This window comes from Chiloscyllium plagiosum, unplaced genomic scaffold, assembly GCF_037043375.1.
Source record: "Chiloscyllium plagiosum isolate Xiang-an unplaced genomic scaffold, Cpla_swu_hap1 HiC_scaffold_35, whole genome shotgun sequence".
NCBI classification, from domain to species: Eukaryota; Metazoa; Chordata; class Chondrichthyes; order Orectolobiformes; family Hemiscylliidae; genus Chiloscyllium; species Chiloscyllium plagiosum.
In genome coordinates, this window is record NW_028270173.1 from 62,114,081 (window position 1) to 62,126,105 (window position 12,025).

Sequence of the window (12,025 nt, forward strand, 5' to 3'; positions counted from 1 at the left end):
CTGAAGGTGCTGGGTATTTGGTTCGGGTGGGGGGGGGGGGGGGGGGGAAACTGGGCGTGCGCCAAGTCTTGGGAGGAGCGTATCAGCAAAGTGAGGCAGAAACTGGGCAGATGGACGCTACGGTCTCTCTCCATCGCGGGAAAAAACCTGGTCATCAGGTGTGAGGCACTGTCATTACTGTTATACGTGGCACAGGTCTGGCCTATTCCCAGAACCTGTGCCGCTGCAGTCACCCGGCCCATCTTCCAGTTCATATGGAGGTCAAAGATCGACCAGGTCTGAAGAGACTCGCTGTACAAAGATCTGGGCAACGGGGGAAAAAATACACCCAATGCCACCCTCATCCTGATGGCCACCTTTGTGTGTGGCTGCATCAAGCTGTGCGTGGATCCCCGGTACGCAAACACCAAGTGTCACTACGTACTGAGGTTCAACCTGTCCCTGGTGTTGCGAAGGATGGGCCTGGCCTCGCTGCCGCGGAACGCTCCAAGTATTTGGACCATTCTGTATCACCTGTCCTTCGTGGAGAAGTTTATGAAGAAAAACACCTTTGACCACAAGTCCATCAGGAAGTGGTCAGCACGTAGTGTCCTTAAGACCCTTCGGGAAAAGGAGAGGGCGGATCCTATCGAACGGTTCACTGAGCAGACTGTCAATGCCATTTGGCAGAATGCCTTATCTCCAGAAGTTTCCAACAAGCACCAAGACATGGCTTGGCTGGTGGTGAGAAGGGCTCTGCCTGTGAGATTCTTTATGCATGCCCGGACTCTCAGCCGCACCGCACGCTGCCCTCGAAGCGACTGCGGGGAGGACGAAACTATCACACACCTCCTTCTGGAATGTACCGATGCAGAAGAAGTCTGGAGAGGAATGCAGTGGTGTTTGTCGAGGTTCGTCCCGAGCAGCGCCGTGACATGGGACTCCGTGCTCTACGGTCTGTTCCCCGGGATGCACACCGAGAGGAAAATCAACTGTGCCTGGAGGATCATCAACTCGGTGAAGGACGCTCTCTGGGCGGTCCGAAACCTGTTGATCTTCCAGCTGAAGGAGTTGACCCCGACTGAGTGCTGCAGACTGGCACATTCCAAGGTCCAGGACTACGTGTTGAGGGATGCGCTTGAAGCTTGGGGCAGCCGCCGCCAAGGCGCGGTGGGTTAAGACCATCGTGTGACATCTGCCTGCCTCAGAAGAACAGGGGGCCCAACCAGTCATTTGGGCTCCGCTGATGCCTCACCGAAATATGTAATCGTACAGACCTGTATATATGAATGATTACTCTGTCTCTGTATACCAAGAAATGGAATGTTTACAGATGTATGGCATGACCAATTGTACAGATCATCAAAATATTTTATGAATAAAGTATATTTTTGAAATTTTTAAGAAGTGCTTTCTGTTACCACTCCAACTAAATTCACTTGCTTCTCATGTTTTGCTATATCTGGCTCCCAGATTTTCCTAACCCACTGGCAATTGTGATTTCATGTGGCCTATTTTATTGCAGTGGAAGCAGTGGAGCTTTTTAAAGTCTTTCCCCTTGCACGGTTTCCTTTTTACCCTGTGGTTAGTTTTCCTGATGATCTTCACCCAGATCTACATTTCCCTTTCCATGCAAGAATTTCTATTTTGCTCAATATCTATCTTTAAATGATTGAAATTGACTTTCGAAGCCAAACATTAATTTATGGATCGTTTTAGAATCAGCAGCCATTTCAGTTGCTAAGCTTGCCGTTTTTGTCGTTTTAATTCCTTGCTCTTCCATTTGAGTTCTCAGTACTTCAGCAAATGAATTTTTGAACTCCTCCAAAATAATCTTCTCTCCAAGAGCGTCATAGGTTTGCTCTCTTTTTAATGCTCTTATTCACATATCAAAATTACTTTGATTGATCCTTTCAAATTCAGCGTAGGTTGAACAGAATCTCTCCTTAGATTCCTGAAACCTTTTTTCTGCAGGCTTCTGGCACAAGTTCATATGCACTTCAGATGGCTTTCTTCACCTCCACATATGCCCCCAGATACCTCCTCTGATAAGGATGCGAATACCTCACTCGCTCAACCAACAAATTTTGTTTGGATCAACAAATATCCACATGCTCACTGGTAATCGCGTTTGTTTAGTCACCTTTTCAAACGAGATGACAAAAGGCTTCCACATCCTTCTCATCAAATGTAGCCAATGCCGGAATATATTTAAACAGTTTCTCACCAGACCTTCGCTGCCATGGATTTCTCATCCTCACTATCTTGCTCGCTCGCATACCATCATTCTTCATTTCCATCCTTTTAAGCTGAATTTCCAGTCTAAGTACCAATTACTGACGTTCAAAGTCCCTCTCTTTCTTCCTTTCCAAGCTCTCCTTTTCTTTCTCTTCTCTCGCTCTTTCAGTATTTCGTTTTTCTTTTGTTCTGCTCAAGCGGTCCATTCCTTTTCTCTTTCCTCTGTGTTTATTCGTAATTCAAACTGTTTCATTTCTGTTGCCCTTTCCTTGTTTCTTTTTGTGTATAACTCAAGCTGTTTAATTTTCCATTGAATTTTAGCCATATCAAAAGATTGTGATGGCGGTTCCAGTTAACTTAACTGTTGAGCTATTGCTGTAATTTATCTCTCCTTTCCTAAAGAACGAGGCAGCTCCAACTCCAGCTGTCTGTTAATGTCAGTACCTTGGCCTTAATCCGTTTTTACAAAATCCCCAATGTCACTTCTTCCACCCCAGAAACCTCTTGTTGACTGGAAGAGCCATTGCAACACCAAGCACTGTTTACATCAACCGAATGCAACACCCAGAACAAAAGGCATTAACACTTACCACTCACTGCCTTCGCGTCCAGCAACCCTAATCACAACTTGGAATGAAAGAACGAATCCTACAAAAAGCCGTCAATCTGGTCAGGAATCGGCCAGACCCCTCCAAACATTTCAAGAAGGTAGCCTAGACCCTGAATTTTCTGGTTGTGTTAAGCAGGTGTACCGTGGATATTCCAGGAGAGATGCCACTGGTCGAACCACTCAGTTTTAAGCAAAATAAAATTTATTTATAAGATTATCGGATAAAACACAAACGAGAACAGAATACAGAATAACTTTAACCTATCTGAAAATCTGACTGAATATCCCAACTTAATTATGCTGTTCCAAATACTTTCGACAATTCTCATAAATGCCCTTGGCTCAGATGGTAAAATCAAACGCTGTATCTTACAGGAGTGAAGTCAGAGAGTGAGTACCAGCCTGGACCTATTTCTTTGGGTGCAACCGCTTTTTTTAACCTCTGATAAGCTGGGTTGGAAGAACTGACCACTCCCCTTTCATTGTACTTTTTTAAAAACTTGACAGCCTTCTGCACGAGGCAGTGCCTGTTAACTATAATCAAATTGGCTTTGAAACCGTTCGACCCCACACTTTTCGGAGACTGTGTCATTTACAACCTCTCTGAAGAAAACACAAGGACAACATAACTTTGTTAAAGGAGGCATCGTCACAATGCAAATTGCGAAGCTTTTTTATTCTTCAATTACAATGACCGATGTTAATCGCAGAATACATCAGCTTTGTAATTCTGGTTTTGTGTACCTGTACAAAGTCCTTGCACCTCAGCCGTAAACCACTCGAAATTCAGAGAGGAGCTGAAGAATGGTGTGAAATATTCAGTCAGAAAAATGTCGAGGTTATTGAAACACAGAAAGCAAGAGAATCATTCAAAATTTAACTGAAACAGAAAATGCTTCAGGAAACTAATAGATCTAGCAGCATTTGTGGGAAGAATATAGAGTTAACATTTGGATATTGGTGATTTTTCATCAGTTTCTCCAGCTATTTTTGGCTTTGTTTCAGATTTCCACCACGCACAGGCCTTTCTTTTATTTATTCGCAGTACCTCTATTTTGGTTCCCATATTCCATCATATGCATCCTGCTTATCCGTCGTTTCGGCATTTCTCTGCTCTGGCGATAATTCTGAAAAAAAATCTGAGAGAATCTGAGAGAGCTATATAGCTGTTACTGCCTATGCATAAGAGGTAACCTCCACCAAGTCAACTTGTTATAGTTAAACTAAATCAGAATCCTGGACGCAAGTAGATGTATGACCGAGCACGCCAACGTGCACAAATGGTGGAATGTGTCATTTGTCTGAAAATATGCTGAACGCCATGGGAGTAGGAAAAAAAGATAAAAACTTCTTTAATCAATAATTGTCAATTTACTAGTCTAGAGTTTGATTATTGCTGAACGAACACACATTTTCTTGGAGGTTTTTTTGTGTTCCACTGTTTAGGACAGAAGGATACAAATTTCAGAGGACAGTTAACCTTCATAATACCCCCGAGGTAATTGCTGACTGTTTGCGCAGTTTCCAAGCTGTATTCACAGCAGAAGATGCAAAAAAAAAGGCTGGTGCAAGTGTTGCAACGCAGAATGCTCCAAATAATGATGATTGAAGTCAACACTACCTTTGTTTACATTTTCAAACATGCAAGTTGACTCAGGTTAAATGAAATACAACCCCCCCTCCATCACCCCCCCCCCCCCCCCCACACCAATCATAGTTCAATGGAAAGTCAGTCAGTACTCTCGTCACACATGGTAGAAATGTTTTTTTTCTCTCGTTTTATTGGTTCTTGTTTTATTTCGTCGACGAATGCAATTCAAATTTTTTTCAACATTTGATTTTCGTTTTTCTCTCGAAACTCAGTGAATATATATTTCAAAAGTCAGAACGGGAGAGTGATTCATGATTTTTTTTAAATTCAGAGTCGTGTCCAGAGGCTCTAAAGTGCCGAAGCAGAAATTGTGGTACTGTGCCTCCAGATGGTGGTGGGCTTCTCTGCAGCATTACTGCAAGCTAAATAATAAAATGCAGAGATAAGTGCAAGACAGTGAATTGCAATATTAACTCACTGAAACTTTGAGATCATACTCGTGGTTTGAATAGAGATGATCTGGTTAGTGAATGCCCAGTCAGTAGAAAGGAAACCAATATTTGAGTAGTGAATGCAGTAAATCACATTGGAAGAAGTACAGGTAAATAACTATTTTTCTGAAAACGTATTTTTATGGTCATGGGCGGTGACGAGAGACAATGTGAAAGGCAATTCTTTCACGTCCTGCAATTTTGCGGAAGGCTGCCCTTGAATGAGGGGATGATGCGTTCCATGTCATCGAGTAGTGGATCCGAATGTCAAGACGATAACGGCCCCTTCAGTATTTTGACTGGGCAAGATATATCTGCTGGCGACATCACGTTGGGGAGGTAAAAATAGACAGCAGGATGGAAAGTGACGACAAAGGAAAATATGCTTTTGAGGGAGAAGGAAATGTGACAATGTCAGAAATGTAGGAATCAGTGCAACGGAGGAAGCTGACCGATTTTGAATCTCTGTAGAAACGTTGGTGTATGGTTAACGAAGAAGACAGGGTGAAGCAATCCTGGCAGAAGTCACCTGGGAATTGTTCATCTTCCAGAAGGTCCAACAATTGTATGAAGGATTTATTGCAGAATTCACGTTCAAAGGTTTTCTCAACTGCGTGAGCATTCATGTTTCAGGAGATGCACTAAAAATATGAAACCCTTTCACATTCCTTAAATCTGAGTGTTTTGTCATCAATCTGGATTTCCTGCTGCTTTCCAAAACTGGGGAAATGAGAGCAGCCTTATCATAAACGTGACACTTGATAGATTCTCTTTGGAAACATTCTGGTGTCCCAGCTGAAGATTTTACTCGAGCTTGACCATAAACCTCACTCTGAAAGGATCACTTTCTTTTGGGTCTCCTCTGATGTACCAGGGGTTATGATAGTCTCCTTGTCGATGTGAATATCTTGTTTTTGGGTGGGAGTTCCTTGAGAATGAGTTTGTCACAGCCTTGACACTTGAATGGTATCTCCCATGTGAAGTGCACAGATAATCAATACGTTTATAATTGAATTATTGAACAGTCTGCCTTTGTATTATTTCTCTCCAATTTAACTCAGTTTGTGTAAGCCGGGGGTGAATGATCAATATGATTTGTCACGCAGCTCACATGAATGGATTTTCCACTGTATGAAAGTGATCATGACGCACAAGAAGTGAGGTTTGTGCAATGTCCTCTTAGAAACCTGACAGATGTAGTGTTTCTCTGCTAATGATTGATGAATGAGGGAATAATTTGGTCAACATGTGGCACCTGGTTGATGGTTTTTGAACATCAGTCATTGTGGGAAAACTCAATTGGACAGTTTTCTCTGCTATGTAGTGAAGAGGACTTTGCAGGTTCAACAAAATTTTGTTTGTTCATGTGATTTCCGGTTCCTTGCTTGATGAAATTTTCTCCGTCCAGTTTTACCTTTTTAATCTTTGCAGCAGTTTGATACAATTCACTGGCTTGCTTTATCATTTCAGGAGGTGGTTAAGAGTGAAATCTTTAGTTGTAGTCTGGAGTCGCATGGATGCAAAACTATGTAAGGCTAAGAGTTTCTTCTTGAAAGAGCGTTACTAAACCATATCGGGGTTTTTTTTTCAGTTCGTGTTTACACAGTTTCCGCGAGAGTAGTTTTTAAGTACAGATTGCATGCCATACAAATAGGTGCGTAATTCTACAAAACAGTCGTCTTGGGCAGAAGTATTACTAATCCAGTGAATAATGAATCCAGTAGCAGCACCATTACATCACTATCTCTCCGAAGAATACTTACTAATTTTGAGCCTGTATTGAAGGAGGGTGGTCCAACGCTTAGATAATGATTTGCTGATCACGCGTTAAAAAAATTAACAACTGATCTCACATTCCTTGCTGTTTGTGGAAGAAAATTCGATACTTCTATCAACATTATTCGTGTACAGCATTCGACACAGATTTTCTTTTTAAGAACAACTTTATTTCAGATATTGAAGACTTACAATAACAGATGCAATAGGGAAGTGCATAAAGTGTGGTGGTTACACAAAAACAAAGAAAGGCGATGGGAAAACACTGTCAGTGTCATTACAGAAAAAAACGAAAGGCGTTGTATAAGTGCGGTAGGAGCAGTAGAGTATTGAAAGAAACAAAGGAACCCCATGAGCACCAACATGACAATCTGTGTGGGATACCCAAAGACATAATTGGGGTTTTAAATGAGTGCTTCCTATGTATATTCATGACAGAAGGAGGAAATAACAGTATAGAAAGGAAAGAAGGTTCTGCAATATTATTGAGCAAATTAGCGTTGAGTGGGTGGAAATATCGGCTGTTTTCATGGGTTGGGAATTGGATAAATTACCAACTCTAGGTGACATGCATCCCAAGATATAATGGGACGAAGGGGGGAGGTTGTCTTCGTTCTGAAAACACCTTTGGAATGATCTCCAGCCACTTGTGTAGTGCCACGTGACTAGAAAACAGCTAATCTGGTGCCATTCTTCAAGAAGGTTTGGAAGGATTAATTAAAGTACGACAATCCCGTGGGTAGGAAGAAAACTGTTGGAAAGTAAAAACAATCTGAAGGACTGAATTAATCTCCACGTGGAGAATCCAGGAAAAGTCAACAGTAGTCAGCAGTGCTGGCAGGGATTCATACGTGTCAAATTTGATTATATTTTTTCGAGGTGGGGAATGAGAATATACCCCGTTACACTCAAAACACACTCTATCAAACACACAGACAAACCCACACAGACTCACACACTCACATACACATGCACACTTGCACACACTCACTCACACGCTCTTCCAAACACACACACACTCACACACACAATTTCTCTCTCTTCCTCTTACTTGCACGCACATAAGTTATATATAAGTTATGGGATGAATTTTCATTTGCAGAATTGTGTTTGCAGATACATTCTATTTTGCTCGAAAAGCACACAACCTGCAGGCAGTCAATACAGGTAGTCAATCCATGTGACATTTTTTCAATTCCTACTTTGGAAATAGAACATGACTGACTCACGACCTGATTACAGGCACACTCCAACCTCTCACTTTTACGCATTCTCTGAGCTGAAATGTAACCTTTTTAAAAATAAAACCTTAAGTTATCCCGGGAATGTGACTTGAAAAAGTTTCTCGGATTTGCATAATAAGCTTGATGCCTGCAACGATTTATAATAGATGAAAAGCCTAACAGCAATCTAGGTCTGTTCAATTTATCGTATAATTTGAATGACACTATGATCTTGCGCTATAAATTCAGTGTCTAATGATCCTTCCCCAATAGCTACCTGACAAAGCAGCCGCACTCCGTACTTCCAAATAAACCTGACGGACTATAACGTGGTATTGTGCTGTTTTAAATTTATACAACAAGGCATTGAAGACAAAGAGAAAGGAGGTTAGACCACATCTGGAGTTCTGTGTGCAGATCATTAACCATACTCTTGAAAGGACGTGATTATATTAGGGAGATTACAGAGCGGATTCGCCAGATTCTTTCCTGAAGAAAAATTGGTTCAGCTGTGAAGATAGGATACTGTAGAGCAGAACAAAATTGGGGAGGGATCTGATTAAGGTGTAGAAAGTTCTTTGTGGCATAGCTAATGCAGATATGCAGAAACCTTTCCTTTTAGTAGAACACTCCATGAACAGGGGGCACAGTTATATGGTAATGAGCAGGAACTTTAAGGAAGAATTTAAGAAATGTATTTTAAGAAGAGAGAAGGATAGTATCAAGACTTCATTGGTTTAAAGGGTAGTAGAGCTGAGAACGTTCAACAGACATTTTGCATGACACTTGAAATGACATAGTATGCAAAACAATGGACCAAGAGCTCGAATAGGGGATTTGAGTTGTTATTCCAAAATTCAAAATTTATGCAATTATTATACATGTGTTTATTCACTTTTGAGGTCTTTTAATCCACACATTTCTATTCTCAATGAGCATTGGAGTAAAAACGGCTACATTATCAATTTTTTTAAGTAACGGTAACGACTGTCAAGTCATTGCAATTTGCATGACATTATCACCTAAATTGAATTTCCTATGATCTATAAAGCAACTTCAAGTTAATGCATCTTATCGCTGTGTGAGTCACAACAACACGTTAATTCATCTTTGAGAAAATGGAACGACCTCTAATTGTGCAGCTAGAAGCGATTTATTATCATTTCCTTGAAGTGGTTGTGTTCCCTGTCAGTCACAACAGTACATTTTTCTTTCTGTTTTTGTTTCCCTCCATGTTTTTGGCGTGCTGTTCTTACTGTTGGAATAATCGTGACATATTTTCAGATGTGCAATTTGTAGAGTCTGGCTACCTATAAATCACTGAATATATGGCAGTTCTGAGATTGTGTGAGTGGTTCCATAATTCTGCTGTTGTATTCAGAATGGATATGTAAATTTGAATTAGTTTTCTTGTACAATTTCATCCCAATTCCAAAGCTACCATTCTAAAACAGAGTTGTAGAGATGTACAGCACGGAAACAAATGTTTCATTCCAACTCGTCCATGCCGGCCAGATATTGGACCCCAATCTAATTCAACCTGCAATCACCCGGCCCATATCCGTCCAAACTCTTCATATTCATGTTCCCATCCAGATGCCTTTTCAATGTTGTCATAGTATTAGCCTCCACCAATTCATCTGGCAGCCCATTCCACACACATCCCACCCTCTGCGTGAAAACATTGTCCCGTAGGTCTCTTTTATATCTTTCCCCTCTCACCCTAAATATATGTCCTCTAGTTCTGGACTCCCTGACCCCAGGGAAAAGACTTTGTGTATTTATCCTATCCTTGCCCCTCATGATTTTGTAAACCTCTATTAGGTCACACCTCAGCCTCTGATGCTCCAGAGAAAACAGCCCCAGCCTATTCGACCTCTCCCTATGGCTCAAATCCTCCAACCCTGGTAACATCCTTGTAAATATTTTCTGAACCCTTTTAATAACTGTTTTTTTTCTGGCCAGCTAATGGATCCAGTGATTTATTGACTGACTGACAAATGAAGTATTTGTTCATTACGTGATTTCGGGAATCACTGATACACTGAACAAAATGCTTACTGTAACCCATTGTGCAAAATGAATGATATTTGATCTTATTCTGTTCTGTCTACTGATTTTTGTTTCTGCTAACGTAAAATCTGACTGAAATTAATAATGATGATTCAAACTGTCCTGGCCCAATTTCTGTTATGACCTACGTGCTCATATCTCTCTGTTATGTTAATTATGATGCAGAAAATGATAGCTGTAGGAGCTGCTCACATGCTAACAAAATGGAGAAAACTGCATTTTATTGCCGTGATCTAGCCATTAGATATCTTAGATAAATTTTTGTAAAACCTATTAAATGACATGAAATATGTTCTAATCAAACCATGATAAATGCAATTCCATTCTAAAGTGGTATCTATATTATACCGTAAAATATTCTGGCATAAACTGACTAAACTGAGTGTTAATTCACTGAAACTTATCTACCTGATCACATGAGGGAAAATCTGCCTGATGCAAAAAGAATCTGAGCTGAGTGACTGCACAAAGAATTGAGTGGTAATTTAAATGTGGCATGTTTTCAACTTGATTATCTCCGTGAATTACTGTCAGCTTATTTTCATTTTCTTGCAGGTAATCCAATAGCAATTGGGATTCTCTCCCATGGAAAGTGTGGCCTTTCAAAATGCATCACACGTTCCCTCGTGTCCATGGCAATGGCAGACCTACTAGTGATAATATTTGATGTAATATTTTACGAAATTAATGACATTTACTTCTCATATGCATTTTTGAAGTACACGCCCATTTCCAATCTTAACATTACCCTGGTTTACACAGCAATAGATTGTTTTGTTTGGTTAACAGTTGCTTTCACTTTTGATCGATTCATAGCCATTTGTTGCCAAATGTTGCGAGAAGAATATTGCTCTGAAAGAACTGCAACGAGTTATAGCAACTACTTTTGCATTGAGCTTTGTGGAAAACATCACAATTTACTTTGAAAGTGAACATTTGGAAATGATCAACGATATAGCATGGTTCTGCAATGTAAAATCAAGTCTCTCTAGTTTACCTCTCTGAGTAGCATATTTTTTCATTGACGTTTCCCTAACACCATTTGTGCCATTTGTATTAATTGTGCTGCTCAATGTTTTCACAATTAAGCATATTGTGCAGAACAATAGAGTGAGGAAAATGCTTCAGAGAAGTGACAGAGATGATTCAAATGATCCTGAGATGGATAACCGAAGGAAGTCGATCATATTATTGCTGGCTATCTCTGGCTGTTTTATATTGTTATGGACGGTAACCTTTGTACATTCTGTGTGCACACAATTTGTGGGCATTCCATTTCTGTTTACAGGTTACTACGATCCATTTGCCATCATGGAACACACTGGATAGATACTTCAGTGTTTGAGTTCATGCACAACCACTTTTATCTATGTAGTGGCTCAGGTCACATTCAGAAAGGAATTGATGGCCATTCTAAAATATCCTTTGGTTCTAACTAAGTTAGGGACTTTGGAAAATGGAAAATCAGGTATATCTGAATAGTTTTTAAAATTTCTTCCAAAGTTTTTAGTTGTCCTATTAGTGTGAGGCTAAATCGCAATTATCACAGTTAACCATGCACAAATCATGCTCTTATGAAACAGTAGTGGAATTGGGTAGACGATTGCGAAGTTTAAACAAAGCACGATTTATCTCTGAAAGTTTCAATTTAATTATTGCTTAAACGAATCAATGAAGTTTGGGATTAGCGATTGTTTCTCTCATGGAAGGCGAAACGAATGGTGCACATGACTGATCAAGGAAGTAATACAGGCACATGGCCTCATATGTTCTGTGAAGTTTACCTTGAGAGAACCCTGCACTAGAACTCCCAAATCACTTTGCACTTCAGAATTCTGAATTTTCTCCTCATTTGGAAATTAGTTCAGGCCTCGAGTGTTCCTACCAATGGGCATGAATACACACTTTTCCGCGTTGTACTCTATCTCCCACATCTTTACGCACTCGACTAACTTGTCCAAATCCTTCTGCAGATTTCCCGCCCCATCAATGTTAGTGTCCTTCTAGCTATCTGCACCCGTAGCCAGAATGTCCTTAGTTCCTC

At 40.5% G+C, this 12,025-nt stretch overlaps 1 pseudogene; it reads left to right on the plus strand.

The window, feature by feature from the left end:
* Positions 1 to 11,463, plus strand: part of LOC148141046 (uncharacterized) — a 32,450-nt pseudogene extending 20,987 nt beyond the window's left edge.
* The last annotated feature ends 562 nt before the right edge of the window (positions 11,464 to 12,025 follow it).